This window comes from Vombatus ursinus, unplaced genomic scaffold (assembly GCF_900497805.2).
Source record: "Vombatus ursinus unplaced genomic scaffold, bare-nosed wombat genome assembly UNPS02015066.1, whole genome shotgun sequence".
Lineage (NCBI taxonomy): Eukaryota > Metazoa > Chordata > Mammalia > Diprotodontia > Vombatidae > Vombatus > Vombatus ursinus.
In genome coordinates, this window is record NW_020954844.1 from 4078342 (window position 1) to 4098979 (window position 20638).

A 20638-nucleotide genomic window follows, 5' to 3' on the forward strand; every position below is an offset into this window, starting at 1 on the left:
GGATCCACTTTAAAGATTATTCATTCATTACATAATACTCAATCTAGAGACAGTGTGACCTCGGTTCAAATTCCATCTGTGAAACTTATTAACTATATGATTCTGTCCCTGTCACTTAATTTCTCTGAACCTTAATTTCTTCATCTCTAAAACAGGTATTATTATATATATGGAACCCATTCTCCAGTGTTGTCATGCAGCTCAATGAGTTACTATGCATGAAGTATTTTGAAAACTTTAAAGTGGCATATAATTATTATAATTTTTAATACTATTGATACCTAGTTACTATTACTATTATCTACTTGAAAGTATTAAGAAAGTTTAAAAACCTCTTATCAAGATATATTTATTCTTCTGAATATTTTGCATGTTTTAGTCCAGATTTATTGCCAGCATGTATAATCTTGGTGATGTTCATAATCCAGTACATTCCATTTCTTTCCTAGGTGATATTGTACAGATTATTCCCATGTCTAACATGCACTTCTTCCTCACCTTTACCTTGCAAGACTCCCTAATTTTCTTCACTGTTCAGCTCAGGCACCTCCTCTTCAATGAAGATCTATCATCATTTTTCTTCCCCTAGATATACTACTAGCACCCCTCCCCCCAAAAAAGACAACTTCATGTTCACATGTCTGTATAGATAGGTTTTCTTTTGATAGAGATTAATCTCTTTAATTACTGGGAATGTTTCATTTTTGTCTTTGTATCTCCAACATTTGGCAACTGTCTGGCATATTGTAGACTCTCAATAAATACTTATTGAAGAAATGAATAACTGAAGATAACATCTAGTCATATAGGAATCTTCTGTTGCAGCATAGAAACCCATGTTCCCTGCCATACCATGGTGTATTTGTAGAAGAGTGTCAATCAAGCCAGCAATCTCAAAATACATAATCCCCTCCTATGTGCTAGGCCATGGAAGAAGATCTCTAAGAGGATGTGATATCATTTTTAACTCAGTACCCAAAGCCAACAGGTTTATAATATCCAGATACAGTGGTGTAGTAATAAGACAGCTATAATATTTTACTGAACTGTAATGCCTAGATCATCAGAAGTGAAAGAGAAAGTGAGAGACATTCCAAGCTTTTCTTCTCTGGGCTACTATGTTTTTTGTTCTTCTTTCTTTATTCAAAATACATTTTTCACCCATTTCTTCTTTTCACTATCTGAGTACCTGCCCCTGGAATTTTCTAACACATCTGATTCGCATCAGTTAGATGAGACCCTTTTTGTCTAAATTAGGGATAGGCAGATAAAGATAACTGGAGTGAATTTTCAACAACCCTGTCATGAACCTCAATATTAAACCTAATCTGACTCATTGGATATTGTTATATCCTGAATCTCTGCATCTCTTTGTTTGCCTTAGTGAAACTTTCACCAGCTTCCTGACTAGGGGAATATCAAGTGTTTCACTTATTATTTTTTGTATAAAGAGGATCTCTTCATAGCAGTCATGTATGCAGTTTTACTTTCTGGAGTCTAGAAAAAAGATAGTGACCCAGTGGGAACAAATAGCTGGAATAGAGATGGATATATCTTCTTGTATATTGTTGTTGTATCAATTATTATACACACATAATTTATATACCTTTTAGTAAACCCTGGGTGTGAGATTGTATTTATCATTTTTGAAACTCTGAAACTAACTGTGAGAGCATCTGTTGTCTATATAAATCAGCAGATTCAACGAACTTCTCTGGGGGCCTTAGAAAAGTCATATTGAATCCTGCCTCAGGATCTCATATAAGGAATGGAGAATTATGGAGGCAAGAGAAGGGAGGGTATTGTGGCCTGGTGTCAGTGTTGATTTAACAGTTCTGTCAGAAGATTGAGGTGATAGGAATGGATAATTCCATCAAGATAATGCCAGAAATGGATAAAGGGATTATAAATGAGGACTGAAGGTTGAAATAATGTTTCCTGGTGTTTGTGGTGATATTTCACTATAGGAATGATATTATATTGTAGTCACCCGATTGGCTTTTCATGGAATTAGTAGTAGTGTATTTACAGATTAGCCTCTACAAAAGTCATCCTCTGATGCTCCTGCACAGCATGGTAGGGACTTTGAGATCTATGTCAAAAGAAACTGAGCTCTGACAAATGCTAACAATATAGAAATGATTCATGTACAGTCTCAGATTTGAATCTCCTGTTTGGGGACAAATTTCCTAATCTAAGTAGGGAAAGGGTCATCAACAGATGATTGATTAATTATTAATTAATTAATTATTTGATGGTAGTCATTCACAAGCAGATAACAACACAAAGTGATCTCAGTCCAGTGCATGGTGGCTTTTCACCTTACCTTTGGATAGTTGCAGAGTAACACAGAAGAAGGCAAAGACTATTAAAACTATAGAATTTTCAGTCATTTTTTCAGACCATTAATTTAAATGTTAATAGTCTAAATGTTAGACCCTTTCCAAGGATTAATAAATTTATATTCTACTATAGGAACTGAACTAATTTAATATTTTCTTCTTAATATAATGAAATGGAAATCATAAGTAAATCACAACCAGATAGAAGGCTGTATCACAGGTTCTCCTGGGAGAAACGAATGCATTGCTTTTGTTGGTAGCGTAACCAAAAGTATGAATAGATGGTGACCTAGAGGAACCTGTCCACTTGACCATTTTCTCTTACCTATGGTCACAACTTAAGACAATAACTCATTATGCAATTAATTCTTTACATGCCTTTTGTGATCAGTTCCCCTGGTCACCCTGTTCTCAGCAGATAACATAAGATGTCCTAAAAGTCTTAATACAGTTTTAATAGTTTAAGGACTAAAATTACACTAAGGTACAGCCCGTATTTCCCAGGGTTAGGGAGGACTGTCTAATATGAAGTTGAAAGCTACCGATATTTCTCAATATCAATTTCCCTCCCCAGAAGTTTGATTATCAGGTGTAGTCTTGGGTCTTTCCCAGCACATCTGTATAGCAATTGAGAAATGACTTGATACGTATAATATATACCTGACATGTCTCCAGTCTTTATGTCTTTTGCCAGTAACAAAGTTGTGAATTTTTTTTGTCCAAAATCTAAAGTATTTTGAATTTAGTTAGTTTTGTCTTATCCTTCTGGCCCACCTCCTCCCTCACTTTCATTTTGCTTTGAGGACTGTGTGGCTGTTGTAGCAGCAATGAATCAGTGAGTTAATTAGGAGGGCAGCCAGAATTTAATCCAGTATTGTGCACCTCAGCAGCCCATGTAGGACAGAATGAAATGATCCTCAGAATAAATAAGACACCCTTATTGCTGCAGTTGGTAGAGTACTTAATGGGCACTACAAAAAAAAGTCTAAGTCAGGACATAAGAGCAAATCAGGTCTGTAAGGAGTATATTCAATACTGAAGATTTCGCAGTGACCTCTTGGCTTAATTTCCCTTTGTATTGGTCTCAATGATTTAACATTCTGGGAGGACTTTAGTGCTTCACTTCTTCTTTTTTATTTTTCTACCCATATGCAAACACTTAATTAGAGAGTTCTCCTCCTCCCCATATGCTTGAATGTTTGCTATTCAATTCATAGCATTACTATGTTGGTTAAGAGGGTTCCTTGGCAGGGGGGCAGCTAGATTGCCCAGTGGATAGAGCATAGGCCCTGAAGTCAGGAGGACTTGAGTCCTCAGACCAAACATTTGACATTTACTAGCTGTGTGACTCCAGGCAAGTCACTTAACCCCAATTGCCTAAACAAACAAAAATAAAGAGGGTTCCTTGGTGACAAGTGAGCATATCCTCATGGAAGGATCTTTCAGCACTACAGCAGATGAGCTCAGCTGGAGAGGGCATGTTCTTGTTGTAAACAAGGTAATGTACTTGACACACATGCAGACTATTTAACATTTTTTAGGAAAAAAAGAACTTTCATCCTATATCTTCTCACTCTACCCTATGCCTCTCCAGCCAATTTGAACTCATGGTCTTATTAGTTACATTGAACACTGGATCATGAATTTAATTGAAATGTGCTTGACTCTTTCCAAGAAAAATCAATACAAGTAACTGTATCAGGTGATGGAGATAAAATGAGAAAGGCAGGAGAGTCACTCCTCTCAAAGAGTTTATAATGCAGTAAGTTCATGACACAGGAATATAGATAATTATCTGGCAAGTTGAGATAAGATGATTACAGAGGGTGAAGTGAAAGACATATGACTGATTCTTATTTGGTGAGAGGGGAAGGAAAAGTAAGATCCTAGGATGACTCTGTCATTGAAATACCAAGATGATTAAGAGATTGGTGTTCTCTACCAAACAGAGGTAAAAAGTAAGGAAAGGCTTTGTGGGTACAAGGAAATTCAAGGGGGAAGATTAGAGGCAGTGACCCAACCAGATTTTCCCAACATTCTCCTTCGAGCAATTATTTTAAATGTCAAATCAAATCCTAGAGTGGCAGAGCCAACAAAAGGTTAAAGTCAGTATTTTTTTTCCAACCCAAGACAACTTAGGAGGTCAGCAGAAGAGGTATTTGATACTGGTTTTGGGGCTCACCTGGAGCACAGCATCTGTAGCACCAGCAATGGGTCTTGGAGTTGGTTGTGACAGTGGCAGCATCAGTTCCTGGAATTCTCAGCTTAGAAATAGTAAAGGGGGTCAGACAACTGGTCTAAAGAAATTTCAGGGAACCTCGAGCTAAAACTGGGCAGAGGATCCTATTGCACTGTTCATCGTGACCTGTTCCAGGTCACAGTTAAATGGAAGAGGAGAGCCTAGCATGTGGGGCCAAACAGGAGCAGGGACCCTTCTCACAGTTGCAGGGCCAAGAAGAGGGCACTTGAGGTTGAGGAGAATACAGGCATCTAGGTAAAGACTAGAGCACAGGCCACAAAACCAATGTCCACACATCTCCCTGGAACATACCACCTTGAAAGCCCTGAAAACTTGCAGAACCCCAGAACTAGCTCTGAAAACAACAGCAAACCTAAAGCTTGGGGCATTGCCTTCCATGACCTCCACCCCCATACACACCCCAAGAGCAGAGCCCAACTTTAATATAAAATTAAATCAATAACAAGCCTGTAAAAATGAGCAAACAAGGAAAAAAAGGAACCTGAATATAAAAAAGCTACTAGAGTGACAAGGAAGTTCAAGACAATCTTTGAAGAAGAAAATAAAAATGAGAACACAGCTACAAGCAAAGCCTGATAGGGAAAAGCATACTGGACACAAGAATAACTAGAATTCCTGAAAGAATTAAAGAAAAAAGATAGGAATGGTAGAGGAAAATTTAAAGAAAGAAATGAGTATTATACAAGAAAATTATGAAAAGGGAATTAACAGCTTGGTAAAAGAAACACAAAAAATATTGAAGAAAATAATGCCTAAAATTGGTCAAATTCAAAACAGGCACATAAATTCACTCTACTGAGGAAAAGAACTTTAAAAAAATCAGAATTCACTAAATGGAAAGGGTACACAAATTTGCTATAGAAAATAATTCCTCTAAAATTACTATTGGGCAAGTGGAAGCAAATGACTTCATGAGACATTAAGAAAAAATAAAACAAAATCAAAAGTATTAAAAATAAGTAAATGTGAAAAATCTCATTAAAAAAACTGACCTGGAAAAAAGATCAAACAGTTAATTTTTAGAATGATTGTCCTACTTGAAAACCAAGATAAAAAAGAACCTAGACATCATATTTCGAAAACAAACAAACAAACAAACAAAAACTATAAAGGAAAACTGCCCTGATATTCTAGAACCTGAAGGTAAAATAAAAATTGAAAGAATCCACCAATCACTACTGAGATTTCAAAAAGAAAACTCCCAGGAATATAATAGTTAAATTCCAGAGCTCTGAGGTCAAGGGGAAAATATTACAAACAGTTGGAAAGAAACCATTTAGATACTGTGAAGCAACAGTCAGGGTGACACAAGATTTAACAATTTCCATACTAAAGTAGTAGCGGACATAATATGTGATTCTGCAAGGCAAAGGATCTAGGACTGCGACCAAGAATTACCTACCCAGAAAAACTAAGCATAATAATTCAAGAGAAAAAAGAGACATTTAAAGAAATAGTGGGCTTTCAAGCATTACTGATGAAAAGATAGAAGCTGAACAGAAAACTTGTCATTCAAACACAAGACAAGAAAAGTATAAAAGGTGAACATAAAATAGAAATTATAAGGGATTTGTTAAGGTTAACATGTTTATATGCCTATATGGGAAGATGCTACATGTAACTCCTAAGAACTTTATCATTATTAGAGAAATTAAGATTCTAAATAGAGAGAGGCAACAACTTTTATTTATGTTGGAATGTTCTAAAAAATTAAGGTGTGAGAAAGAAGGATGCACTGGTAAAAGATGGAATGGAAAGGAAAAATGTGGAAAATTATTTCACATAAAAGATAGGCACAAGGAAAAGCTTTAATATTGAAGGGGAAAATGGGAAAGGATGGCAGGCAATGCTTGGACCTTACTCTCATTAGCATATGTTCTTAAGGGAAAAGATAATGAGTTACAGGAGAAAATAGATAGTAAAACTCAGTAGTGCTAGGAGACCTCAACTTTCCCATTTCAGAACTAGATACTTCTAACCATAAAATACATAAGAAAGAAGTTAAGAAGATGAATAGACTTCTAGAAAAGTTAGATATGACAGAAGTCTGGTGAAAATTTAATGGAAATGGAAAGGAATATGTTTTTTTCTTAGGTGTATATAGCACCTTCACAAAAATTGACCATGTATTCAGGCAACAACCTCACAACAAAATTCAAAAAAGCAGAAATATTAACTGCACACTGTTTAGGCCTTAATGCAATAAAATATATTAAATAGCAGACTGTGGAAGCATGGACAAAAATTTAATTGGAAACTAAATAATCTAATCCAAATGATGAATGGGTCAAAAAAGATATAGAGACAATTAATAATTTCATTAAAGAGAATTACAATAATGAGACAACATGCAAAAATTTGTGAGATGAAATCAAAGCACTACCAAGGGAATATTTATATCTCTAAACATATATCAATTTAAAAAAAGAGAAAGAAAAAAAAATAAATGAATTGGATATACAAATAAACCTAGAAAAAAGCAAATGAAAAGCCCCAATTAAATGCCAAAATTGAAATCTGAAAGTTAAAGGAGAGGTTAATAAAAGTGAAAGTTAAAAAAATGAACTACTAAATAAAACTGGTGCAAGTTATATAAAATAATTAAATAGATAATTGTCTAATTAGATTTATTAAAATTAAGAAAGCCAAATTTCCAATATAAAAAAATAAAAAAAATCTCAGAAAAATAAATTGAACAAACCGTAAGAGAGTTCCCTAAGGAAAAAATGTATCCAAAGAATGGTAGTCCTAGCATAGGGCTCCCCTGTAGTGTTTCTGAACAGTTGCCTGATCCTCTTAATGTCTCTCCTTTAAGAACTCCTGAAATTGGTTCTGCTGTTGCCACTTCCAAGGCCCAACACTGCTGTTGCTGCCACCTGAGCTTTGGGCCAGCCTCTACTCCAGTGTAACAGACTTTTCACTGACTTGCTGCATTACCTTGGGCTGGAAAATGTCTCACCCACCCTGACCTGAGCTCTGCTGCTCCAGAATTTGATTTAAGGCATTATTTTAAAGTTGTTTGGAAGGAAACGTTGCTAGAGTTCAGTTGTTGGGCTTCTACTCTGACATCTTAGCTCTGCCCACAAAAGTGAGATTAAATGATTTATCCAATTTCATACATCTAGTAATTTTCAGAAACAAGATTCAAACTCAGAGTTTGCTTACATAGTTGCAGTCCTGACATTATTTCTCTACTCAATAAAAAATAGTGACTCCTTATCACCTTCAGAATCAAATACAAAATTCTCTGATGTGCAAAACCCTTCATATGCTAGCCTCCCTCTATCCTGTCACCTTTCATAGACATTATTCCCCTAACACCACACTCCTGAAACACATTCTTTGTTCCAGTGTTTCAGGCATACTTGTTCTATGAACAAGATATTCTATCTTTCACATCTGGCCATTCTCTTAGACTGCTCTCTACCCCTAGAATATTCTACCTACTCATCTCTGTCTCCTAGATTTCATCAAATCTCAACTACAATTTTACCTTCTATAAGATTCCCCCCCCAATCTCTCTTAATTTTTAGTATGTTCCCTTAGTAATCATTTCTATGTATCTTATATATAGCCTGTTTGTATTTCTTTGTTTGCTTGTTGTCTCTCCTATTGAGCTCCTTAAAGACAGGTTCTTTTTTGTTGGTCTTTCTTTGTGTCCTTAGTGCTTAGCACAGTACCTGATATATAGTAGGCTCTTAATCAATTCTTAATGATTTGACTTCCAAATCCAGGATTCTATAAACTATATATCCTCCATCACTAAGAAAGATGTTAAATGGCATATATTGTGTCAGATCATAGTATCATTAGGATTCTGCTCTAGCAGCTAAGGCAACAAGTCATGGATCATTTTGAGTAACATAGTAAGCTAGAACTCCCAACTAGTGTCTTTCCAAGGCAAGCCTCCAATTTTCTCTGCTGCCTAGACTCCTTGAATTAGGCCTCAGGGTAAAAAAGAAGATTGTTTTGTTTTGTTTTGTTTTGCCTGAACACAGAGTCATCTGTTGCTCTTCCCAAATTTACTTACCTTTGGGGGGTTCTTTGAAGTGAAAAAGTCCCTCATTTTGTTCCTGGTTACATGATGAAACCAAATGGAAGGCCCACTGTGGATAACCCTGACTTTGGAGAAAGCATGCTATTGCGAAAAGTGTATTAGAGTTGTGATCAAGAAGAATTGTGTTTAAATACCGACTCAGACACTTAAGAGTTCTGTGACCTTGAGAAAGTACCTTAATCTCTCTGTCCCTTGGTTTCATCAGGTGTAAAATGAAAGTTCTGGACTCAATGACCTTTGAATTGTCTTCCAGTATAGACTAAGGAATCAGGCAGCTCTTGATTCAATACTAGTCTAGTAAACTTTTCATGAGATTTTAGAAGAGTCTGTTACTTGTGCAAAGATTCATGGAATATCAGATTTATAAGGAACATCAGAGGTTTCTTAGGATAACCTGTACCTAAGCAGGAAGCCCCTCCATCCCATATACACAGTGGAGACCATCCAGCCTTTGTCTGAAGAAGCCCATTTAGAGTAAACCTACTACCTCCTGAAAGAACCCATGGGATTTTGCAATATCAATCCCCTCTGGGTGCTTTCAAGTTTCTATGACTCAATTTCTTGTTGTTTCTATATGATCAGGCCAATTTCTTTTGGTTCAAATTAGGATAGTGGTGACCCTGATTTTCTATCATCTGATTGAGCCTATGATGTTGTGTCAGGTAAGACTTGGTGAGAAGAATGTTTTCCTTCCTATGTTTGTCTCTGGGATATGGTGAAGGGTGGATTATTTTGTGTACAACATGCTTAGATTTCCCAAGTTTCTAGTGGATGAGCAATAATCTATGGAGATAGCAGCAAGAAGGCAAGAAGAATATAATGTAGTTCTACCAGATACTAAAATACAAAAAGAAAAAAATATAAATATAAAAAGAAAAAAAGCTATAAATACTTAAGTCTGGTATGTATAGAGTCCTAGGTTTATAACTGGAAAGGATGAAATAGATGAAACATTATCATTGAAACAAGTAAGTACATTACTATACATTTACAATATATCATTTAAGGTAATTTACTTTCTTTTTGGCATGATAAACTAAATAAATTTATCTTATTCATATTAAATCTTTTTTATTCTTCATAGAGAGTTTCATTAAATTACTCCCAATAAAAGAAAATATATAGACACAGAAATTTGTGTTATTTACTGTTCCTATGATATAATTTTATTTTAATATCAGAACATAACATATATGTTCAGAACACATTTTTTTTTCAAGACTACATACTGGACTGTTTTGTCCTTTCTTTCTGTGCAGTCTTACTCAGTTATTTCATTATCCACTATGGCTTCAAATATTATATATATTCTGATTATTGTTTGAGCTACATATTAAGCCATATTCTGTACACTAAGCTCCATCCTTGCATTATGAACATTGGACATTTCATTTCAAATTGGATGGCCCATAGACATGCCAAACTCAAAATGTAAAACAAACAAACAAACAACAACAAAAACCAACCTCATTACCTTTCTCTCCAAATACATTCCTCATGAATTCTGTATCACTATTAAGGACATCATTGTTCAGACCTTTCCTATTTCACCCACATTATGGAACCTTCCTCTATGAACTTACCTTTTATACACTATGTGTATATTTTCTGTGTACCTGTGTTAGATTGTCACTGAGACTGTCTACCATTTACCATGCATATCATGTTTGCACATAGTTGTTGAAATGATATTTCTTCAGTTAGACTGTGAGCTCCTTGAGAACAAAGACAAGAACAAAGGTTTTTGCCTTCCTTTGTATCTTTAGAACTTAACATGGTGCTTGAAATAATTGCTTATTAAATGCTTGTTGAATTGGACAGCTAATAATGATGGGAGATCATTCTTTTTAAATGATTTTCCCTCTAGATACAGTTTTCATCTATTGGTGTTGTTCCATAAATGGAATGGAAATAATGATGATAATGAGGAGGAGAAGTGGAATGAGGACTATAACTCTTATCATGATTATAATGGCCATTGTGATAGTTGCCATAATGCTGATTGTAGAGATGATAGCACTGTCTTGTGTTGATGATATTAGTGATGGTAGTAATATCTAAGATGATAATAATGGTAGTAATAATAATGTCAATGATGATGATACTGATGATAACTCATTTATTATCACTTGAAGTTTCACAAAGCAATTTCCTCACATTGATCCCATGACAACCCATTATTAATCCTCTTCAAGAGAATAGAAAACTGAAATGAGAATGGTGAGGTGATTCACCCATCATCACATATCAGGTAAATTCATGACTTAGGTTTACACTTGTCTTTTGATCATTCCATTGCTTTCTTTTCCATTCATCATTCCACTTTTGAAAGAACACCAGGCCCATGCTTCATAGTAGTTTTGAAATTAAATTAGATATTTTAATGTGCTTAGTTCAGTGCCTGGTGAATAGTAGGTTATTACTTTTCCTTCTCTTTTCATCTTTCTCACAATTCTGTGAAGGGCCAGCTGTGCCCTGATTTTAATGCTCACCTTTGGACACATCATACTCCACTTGCACTTAATATGCCTATAAACTCCTTGAATTTTTTTTTCTGGCTATAAAAATATTTATGATGGTATGTATGTAATTAACCCTTGAGTTCAATTGCAGCTCATAATAGTTAATGAAAGCTGTGTTCTATAGCGAAAAGACTACTCCATTGGTTGTCACTGTTTCTTTGATCTAATAACACTTCTTCCATGAGATAGCTGTGTAACTTTGGACAAGACACCTCACCTCTTAAACTTCAACTTCCTCATCTATAAAATGAGGGTATTAGATTCAATGTCTTCTACAATCATTTTCAGGACAAATTCTATGATCATGTAAGGCACTTACTCTTTCATACTTCAATAATTCGGTTGTCCAAGGGACAGACAAAAGAGAATATTTTTGTAAAGGAAAGTGATAAAATTAAAGATATGAATCCTTTCAGAAAATGCTTGGGTGACAGATTGTCCTATGGACTAGAGAGAAAACTACATCATAGATGAATCTACTAAGATCAATGTACTTAGATGAATGCATTAAGATGGCTTATATGAAAGAAGAACAATGGCTCCATGAACAATGGAGCTTATATGAAAGAAGAACAATGACTACTGAGTCATGATTTCCAGGTATATTTAATTTGCATGTGAGTATTATCAGAGTTTTAAAACTCTAAGAAATGGAAGATTTGTGGATGTTATATAAAGAACATTGGGGTTTATATGGCAGAAAATTGGTTATGAGAGATGAGGAATTGAATTGAGGTATTACAAATTACAAGCCAGAAAGATGGATCTAGAAGGAGAGATAAACAGAAGCAGAACATGGAGAGTAAGCTGAATTCAGGAGAGAACATAGATAGAACACATGGAAGACAATGGAGAAACTGTTTCTAGCTGAAACAGATAGAACTTTGGTACATTTTATAGGAATGTACTGATTAAGAGAGGTACATTGCTTTGCCGATTGATTGAAGAAAAGGTAGGCCAGCTGAAAAAATTCCAGATGTTGAAAGGGACTGAGTTCTTCTGCTGTGGACAAAACAGTCAAAATCTATTGCTTTTGGTATGATCTGTATGCTTAGAGAGGTAAAAATATAAAATTTTCAGGAATGCATAGTTTCTGTCTATATGTTTCTACATCTTGAGAGGGAGGAATTGGTTCAAGCATGTAGATATTTTGTAAGTTTTATTTGTTTTTCTGTGAGATATGATTTATGGAGATAAGGTTTTACTTTCCTAGATTCTAATTATTTTTAACAGTATTTCATTTTCCCAAATATATGTAAAGAAAAAATTTAATATTAATTTTTAAAAAATTTTGAGTTCCAAATTTTTCTGTCCCTCATTTCCTTCCCCCCTCCTTAAGATGGTAAATAATTTGATATGGGTTAAAAATGTGCAATCATGTAAAATATATTTCCAGATTATTCATATTGTGAAAGAAGAAACAGAAAACAGACAAAAAGGAAAAAAAACTAATTCATTCAAGTAAAGATTTGGTTGGATTTATCTGAGTTACTTTGAGAGCTACACTGAGATACTTTGCAATTCTTTGACCTCAGGGAGTTCCTCCTTTCAAGCTTATTGTAGAAGTATGTGTATATGCATGTGCCTCTGTGTATACATGGAGTTATTTAAAAAGCATAATGCTTTCTCAGTTAATGTTGGCTGTAAGCTAAAAAAGATTTTCACTTCTTCATCAACTAAAACTCAAAAGAGGAACATGTTTGCTCAGTGGGAGAGGAGTGAAGAACAGAAGGAAAACATCCATGATACAAGCCCATTTTTGTGGTATAAATTATTCCTTAAGAGACCAAAGACATGAAAATTGGCAGGACAGAGCTGTGAGTTGCCTGAGTAACCTATATTTTCCCATCCATAAAACCCTGATAATTTTTTTTTGGTGTATATTCACTTTCTCCATGGACATTGTGTTCATTGGTTAGATATTCTCAGTGAGGGGACCATGATGATTTGAGTAATCCTACTTTTACTTCATATTAAATAAATGTGATGATTCCTATGGATGTTTGCATATAATTTTGCAAAATATTTGAGTTAACTGTGATTGAAATCAAGGTGAATTAGTAGAGGAAGTGCAATAGCCAAGTTCTTCCAAAATTTCCCTGAAAAGAAATTTAAAATAAAGTCTCAAATCAAATTTTTGATCAAAAGAGCCTACAAAAGGTCAAAGAGAGATTTTTTTTTCTAGGTCAAGACAATTTGGGAGGTCAGATGGAAAGGTTTGTGACACTGAGGTGGTAAATGAACTGGTGTTCATATGGTTAACACTAGTGTTGTGCCTTAAAGACAACTGCGATGGTAGCAGTAGACGTTTTGAAAGGTCTCATCTAAGAGATGGCAAGGGGCTTGGGCAATAGGTAAGAAAGATTTTACAAGGGACACATGTCATAGACTAGGTTCAGGATGGGGCTCTTTTTGGCATTTCCATTGTTCATAACCACTTCTGAGTTATAGTTCAAATATGGAACACAAAAAGGATTAAGAGCCCTGAGAAACAATAAAAATTGTGGATACAAGGGAGCAGGGATCCTTGAAGGGTAAAAACCAAAGAACAGACTAGAAAAGCAGTGACTACACCTCTTTCCAGATCACATCAACTGAAAAATTTCAGATTCCTGTAAAAACTTGAAAATATGAGGGTAAAAAGCATGAAGCATGAACAGTACTCCTGCTCCAAGATAAGAAAAGCTTGATTTTAATATAAAGTTCAAAGTCAAGAAGTAGGGTGGAAAAATGAACAAAAAACAAAACAAACAAACAAGCAAAAAAGAACCTGAACATATAAAGCTATGAAGATGACAGGAAGTATCAAGATAAACTCAGAAGAAGACAACTGTGTGAAAATAGTTACAAAGGAAAACTTTAAAAAAAATTGCAAGTTGAGCATAAGCCCAAAATTAATTCCTGGAAAAGCTAAAGAGCAAAAACAAAATTTTAAAAATTAAATAAGAGTGGTAGAAGAAAAATTAGGACAGTAAATGAGAATGATACAAGAAAATTATGAAAAGACAAGCAATATCTTAGTAAAAGAGGCATAAAAATACTGAAGGAAATGATGCCTTAAAATAACATTGGCCAAATGTCACAAGATATACAAAACTGCACTGGAGGCAAAAAATAAAAATAAAACTCCTTAAAAATAGAATCAGCCAAGTGGTAAAAGAGGTACAAAATGTTATTGATGAAACCTCACTTAAAAATAAATAAAAATTGGAATTAAGCAAGTGAAAGCTGACTCCATGAGATAGCAAGAAAAAAATTTAAAAGTCAAAAGAGTGAAAAATGGTAGAAAATGTGAAACATATCAGAAAAACACCCAAACTTGAAAATGGATTGAGGAGAAACAATTTAAAAATTATTGAACTATCTGAAAATCATGTCTAAAAAAAGAGCCTAGTTATTATATTTTGAGAAATTAAAAAGAGAAACTACTCTGATATCTTAGAACCAGAGGGAAAAGCATAAATTGAAAGATGATTCCACCAATCACTTCTAGAAAGAAATCCCTAGATAAAAACTCCCAGGAATATTATAACTAAATTCCAAAGCTCCCAGGTCAAGAAGAAAATACTCCAACCAGCCAGCAAAAACCCATTCAAGCACCATGGAGTCACAGTCAGGATTACAAAAGATTTAGCAGCTTTTAAAGGAAAGGAGGGCTTAGAATATGATAAAGCAAAGGGTAGTATGAAAGGCAAAGGAACTAGGATTACAACCTAGGATAATCTACCAAGCAAAACAGAGTGTAATGTTTCAAGGAAAAGAAAATGGAAATAGAGGACTTTTAAGTATTCCTGATTGAAAGATCAGAGCTGAATAGAAAATTTGACATTCAAACACAAGATTCAAGAGATACATAAAAATGTAAACATGAAAGAGACATTTTAAGGAAATTAACAAAGTTAAACTTTTTATATTCCTATATAGAAAGATGATATATGTAACTCCTGAAAACTTTATCATCAATCAGGCAGTTAAAATTCTACATAGACAGAAAACATGAGTACAAGTTGATTATGTTGGATTAATCTCAAAAAAACGGAGGAGGTGAGAAAACAGGATGCAGTGGGTGGGGGGAAGGGCAAGTTATAGGAAGAAGTGGGGAAATAATCTTACATTAAAAGGACATACAATTAGAACTTTTAAAATGTAGGGGAAAATAGGGGGTGTCAATGCTTTAACCTCACTCTCATCTGAATTCGTTCAAAGAGGAAAGGAGATATATATACATATATATATATACACACACATATACATATATATGCATATACATATATACACATACATGTGCATACATGCATCATACATACATATGTAGAACTAATTGGGTATGGAAAACTATCTTACCTAACTGGGTTATAGGAAGAGAAGGGGAAAGGAGGGAAGGTGATAAGAGAGAGAGCACATTAAAGAAGGCAATGGTCAGAAGCAAAACAGACTTTTGAGGAGGGACAGAGTAAAAAAAAAAGATGGATAAACAAGAAAATAGGATGGCCAACATAATAGAAATGGATAATGATAAATGATGGAAGGGATGTGGAAAAAAATATGATACTAATACACTGTTGGTGTAATTTTGAACTGGATCAACCATTCTGGAGGAAAAAAAAATTGGAACTATTCCCAAAGAGCTATAAAAATTGTCCATACTCTTTTACTCAGCAATAATACTGCTAGATCTGTATCCCAAAAAGATCAAAGAAAAACAAAAAGGATCCATATGTACAAAAATATTTATAGTAGCTCTTTTGTAATGGCAAAGAATTGAAAATATGGGTTATGCCCATTAATTGAGGAATGACTGAAGAAGTTATGGTATATGATGTTGTTGAATGGCACTGTGCTATAAAATGAATAGAGGGATGGTTTCAGAAAATATCGGGAACATTTATATGAACTAATGCAAAGTGAAGTGAGCAGAACCAGGGAACATTTTACACAGTAACATCAGTATTGTACTGATGATCAATTGTGAAAGACATATACTTTAATCCATAGAGTGATCCAAGAAAATTCAAAAAGACTCATGATAAAAAATGCTATCTTCATCCAGAGAGTGAAATTATAAACTCTGAGTAATGATTGGAGCATATTTTTTAATATACTTTATTTTTCTTCCTTTTTCCAACATGGTTAATATAGAAATATATGACTTCACATGTATCATTGATATCAAATTGCTTGCCTTTGCAGTTGGTCAGGAAAAGGAGACTAGGTAGGAAGAGAATTTAGAATTCACTGTTTTTAAAAAGAAGCTTAAATTTAATAAAATATTTTGAAAAAAATAAGGGTATTATGGTGTCTTATTTAATGTAAGTAAGAAATACAGCATTTGAGGCTTATCATACAAAAGTAAATAGAAGAGTGTACCCTTGTCCCCCTCATATTTAAGTAGAGAGAGAGAGAGGGAGAGTGAGAGAGAGAGAGAAAATGAGTACAGATACTACATCAGATGTCATGCCTGTTTTTCAATAGCAGTTAGGTGCCACAGTAGCTGGAATGTTGGGCCTGGAATCAGGAAGACCTGAGTTCAAAGACTTATTAAACTTCAAATTTGTCTGACCCTAGTAAAGTCATTTAACTTTTCTTTGTTTCTTTAACTTCAGATAGACATAATGATGACACCTACTTCAAAGGGTTGTTGTGAAGATCAAATGGGATATTTATACACCACCACAATTCCTGACATATGGTAAATACTATATAGATGTGTATTCTTTTCTCTGCCATCCTGGGTATGTCCTTTGTAATGTGTGAAGAAGCTAAGAGGAGTAGCTGACTCCCATTATTTTAGAAGTCAAAATCTAAAATACCTGAGTGAGGCTACTTTTATCAACAAATTTATTATTTCATTAATATTTTTAAATAAATTTCTATTTCAATGTCTTATCTACTCTTCTAATTGAACACCTGCATAGGAAACCAAGAAGGGACAGCCTTTGGAATTGGGGTCAGGGACTATCTTTCTTCTTGCACTTTATCCCTTGCCCACAATTTGTGTGTTTAGAGCTTTCCCCTTGAATACTAGATTCAAATCCTACCTCCAACCTTAAGTGACTTGCCTGCAGTCAAAGGAAAAGAATCATGTTCCTCATTTGCCCAATAGGAAAAGTAGCATCAGCAGTTATCATGTTGGCTTTGCTTCACAATATCTGTGAGCTTGGGGAAGTGATTTCACATGTCCAAGTCTTTGTTTCTTCATTTGGAAAGTAAGATGTCAGCTAGACTAGAATAATATCTCTTCTAGCTCTAAATCTATTATTCATTTCATTTTTTCATCTTAACATCCCTATCTTGGGAAGTAATGGATCCTCCTTTTCTAGAGGACTTTCTATAGAAATAGGATGACAAATTATTGCCCATATTGTAGAAAGGATTCTGATTTAGATACATATTACAACAGAGAGTGATAAATAGAATGGTGATAATGCATATTGAAGGTGCTGACAATACTATACTTGCCATGGCTCTGCACCATAAAATTAATAGAATGTAGTCCCATTTTAACAAATTAGGGAGGGAAAGGTAGCCTCAGGAGTTTCTGTTCTTTTTAGTAGTTCATTTATTTATCTCTTCATTTTTGACATTCATTTTTAAAAATTTTGAATTCCAAATTCTCTCCCCTTCTAGTCCCTCCCCCATTCATTGAAAAGGCAAGAAATTATACATGTGAAGTCATGCAAAACATATTTGCATATTGGTCATGCTGAAAATAAAAGCATGAAAAATAAAGAAAGTAAAAAAAAATGCTTCAGTCTGCAAACAAAGTTCATCAGTTCTCTCTCTGGTGGTGGATATCTTTTTTTTTTCTTTCTCATAAGATTTTTGTAATTTTCTTGGATCATTTTCATGAGATCTTTGGAATTGTCTTGGATCATTTTATCAATCAGAGTACTAAGTCTTTCACTGTTGATCATCACAAAATATTGCTGTTATTGTGTACAAGGTTCTCATTCTGCTCACTTCATTTTGTAGCAGTTCATATATAAAGCATTTTTATAAGACTACCTTGAAGGGTTAGGTGACCAGAGAAAGACAAATAACTACATCTTGAGGGTGTCCCAAAGAGGAGGTTGACTAGAACCCAGCACAGGTTGCATTCAGGGAATGATGGTGGGACATTGGCTGGTACCCCCTGTTTGCTATCAACTGTAGGTGAATGGCCTGTAGTCTTCCAGTCTTGGCTGGAGAAGAATTTGGGATTTGGCAGTTATTGCATGTACGGGGAACCATATGAGGTCCAGAGGTTTAAGGGTGCTGGGACCCTGAGATCACAACACACGGGTCCTGCCTGAAAGAATTTGATCTATGTCTTCTTTCAACCAAAGACAAGGTTTATTAAAGATCCACCATATCAGCCAGATTCTTAAGGAATCAGCACCTGTGAGCTATTGGGTAGATTATAAGAATTTGAGCCAGGAGTTTCTATAGGGAACTATTGAGTCCCACAGGTCTGGTCCTATCATTTGTCATCCCTTACCCCTGAATCCAGCAAGCATTTCATAGTGCTTGTCATTGCTTCCAATTTACATACTATTTAACCAAAAATCCAAAATTACTGACTTTTGTGCAAATGCTAGATGATTTTTGAGGTCCCTTCCAGAATGTTCTTAAATTTTGTGATTCTGAGAATCAATACCCTATTCAGGATCCTGAGCATGGGGTTCTACAATTGTTCATTTAATCAAATTTAATTGAATTGATCATATATCTAGTTTATTTATGATTTATGAAACTTCTAATTTCTCTTAATGCTCAAAGAAATGCACTGATAGAGGTTACAGCATTTTGAAAGTGTTGTGATTCTGAACCTTCTTTTTTTCCTGATTAAAATATGTTTATTGCACATAAATTACACAAGTTCACTGTAAAAGAGAAGTTATACATAGCCAATATTTCACACCCAAATCCAATGGTTTCAGATATTTAGAGGTAAATCTAAATCATTATTGCCACCCCCACCCTCTAGAGAAAAAAAAAAAGGCAAAATATAAATAATGGTCCAATGTGGGGAGCATTAAAAGATGGCTGAGGAATTATCAATAGAAGAAATTCAGGTAACTATTATTCACATATTGTTATCAGTGATACTCTTGCTTAGATTTCATCTTCTTAGTGCTTGTCACCTTATACAGACTTCTTCATCCTCATCTCCTTTAATTGGGAAGTTGCCTCACTGGACAGTAATGGGGCAGCCCCTGGGAGGCCTATGGCCTCAACATGCAGATAGGCACAGAACAAGTCCAGGTCACTATTGTGATCTAACACTCATCTCTCTCCTTCATCTCTGTTGCTACCAGCACTTTTCAAAACAAATGTGCTTTTTATGGACCTTGCAGGCTTCTAGATAACAAGAGAAGTGTTCTATTTTTGTTGGTTGGCCACAGAGAAAATACAAAGGGTCCTTGGAGATGTGTTTCTCAATATCCTTGACAGAGATCCTTCCCTCGGTAACATATGGCAGAAACTCTTCACTGATTTCTATAATCTGCTGTGTAACATAGAAACTACACATGATTTTCCCAGGAAATACATTTGTTAAATTGAGAATGGTTTCTTACATATCAGTTTGTTTGTATTTTTTGTATCATACAACAGTCTCACTCTTTGCATCTCATAACCATTTCCTTTGTTCTCCTGATATCTATAAAGATCAGCTACATGAAGCAGGATGGAATCGAGAAGGTTGATTCCCACTTCATCACCTATTAGCAGCAGATTCATGGAAGAATCTGAAGGCTGAGGGTCAAAGAAGAACTCCACCAACTTGAAGGGCCACTTCAGCACCAAGAGCACACTTGGTATGGACCCAGAGGAATGGAGGATGGTTGGTACATTTCACTGCTATTTCCAAAACACATTTTTTCTCTTTTTTATTTTAGACAAATGCTAAAACATAAGCACATAATAAGACAAGAAAAAGAAACATGATAACCTTAAATATAAAATAAAAAATGTCATGTGCACAGCAGAACATAGGAGAGGATTCAGAATATATAGCAATAACTTTTTTTCATTTCAAGAAAGCCTATATATTAAATACTGTACATTATGTTGAAAGCTGTCAATCTTTTCTTTGCTTTCCTATAGGTTTTCTTTGTTTTCTGTTGTACACTTTTTATGCTATTCTTCCCCACCACCACCACCCCAAAGCTACATTTGAGCATTGGATATATTTGTATATAGGTATTCATATATACATATACTCATACATATATAAACATATCCTTTCACTAAGAGATTCTACTCCTAATTTTTGTTTTTGTGTTTGTGCTTATCTCTTTTTCCTCTATCTCTACTAACTCTTTGACTTTACGTCTACCTACTACCTTACCCCCCTACTATTTAACCTACCCCCACTCCAGCAATTCCTCCCTTATCTTCCTATTCCCCTGAATCTAAACCCCCTTCTATATCCCCCTTTTAACTGATTCCCACACCCTCCCCTCAAAACATCCCT

General features: G+C 34.8%; 1 pseudogene; it reads right to left on the reverse strand.

The window, feature by feature from the left end:
• Positions 1-19471: 19471 nt before the first annotated feature.
• The window catches only part of LOC114031115, a 78908-nt pseudogene continuing 77741 nt past the window's right edge, over positions 19472-20638 (reverse strand).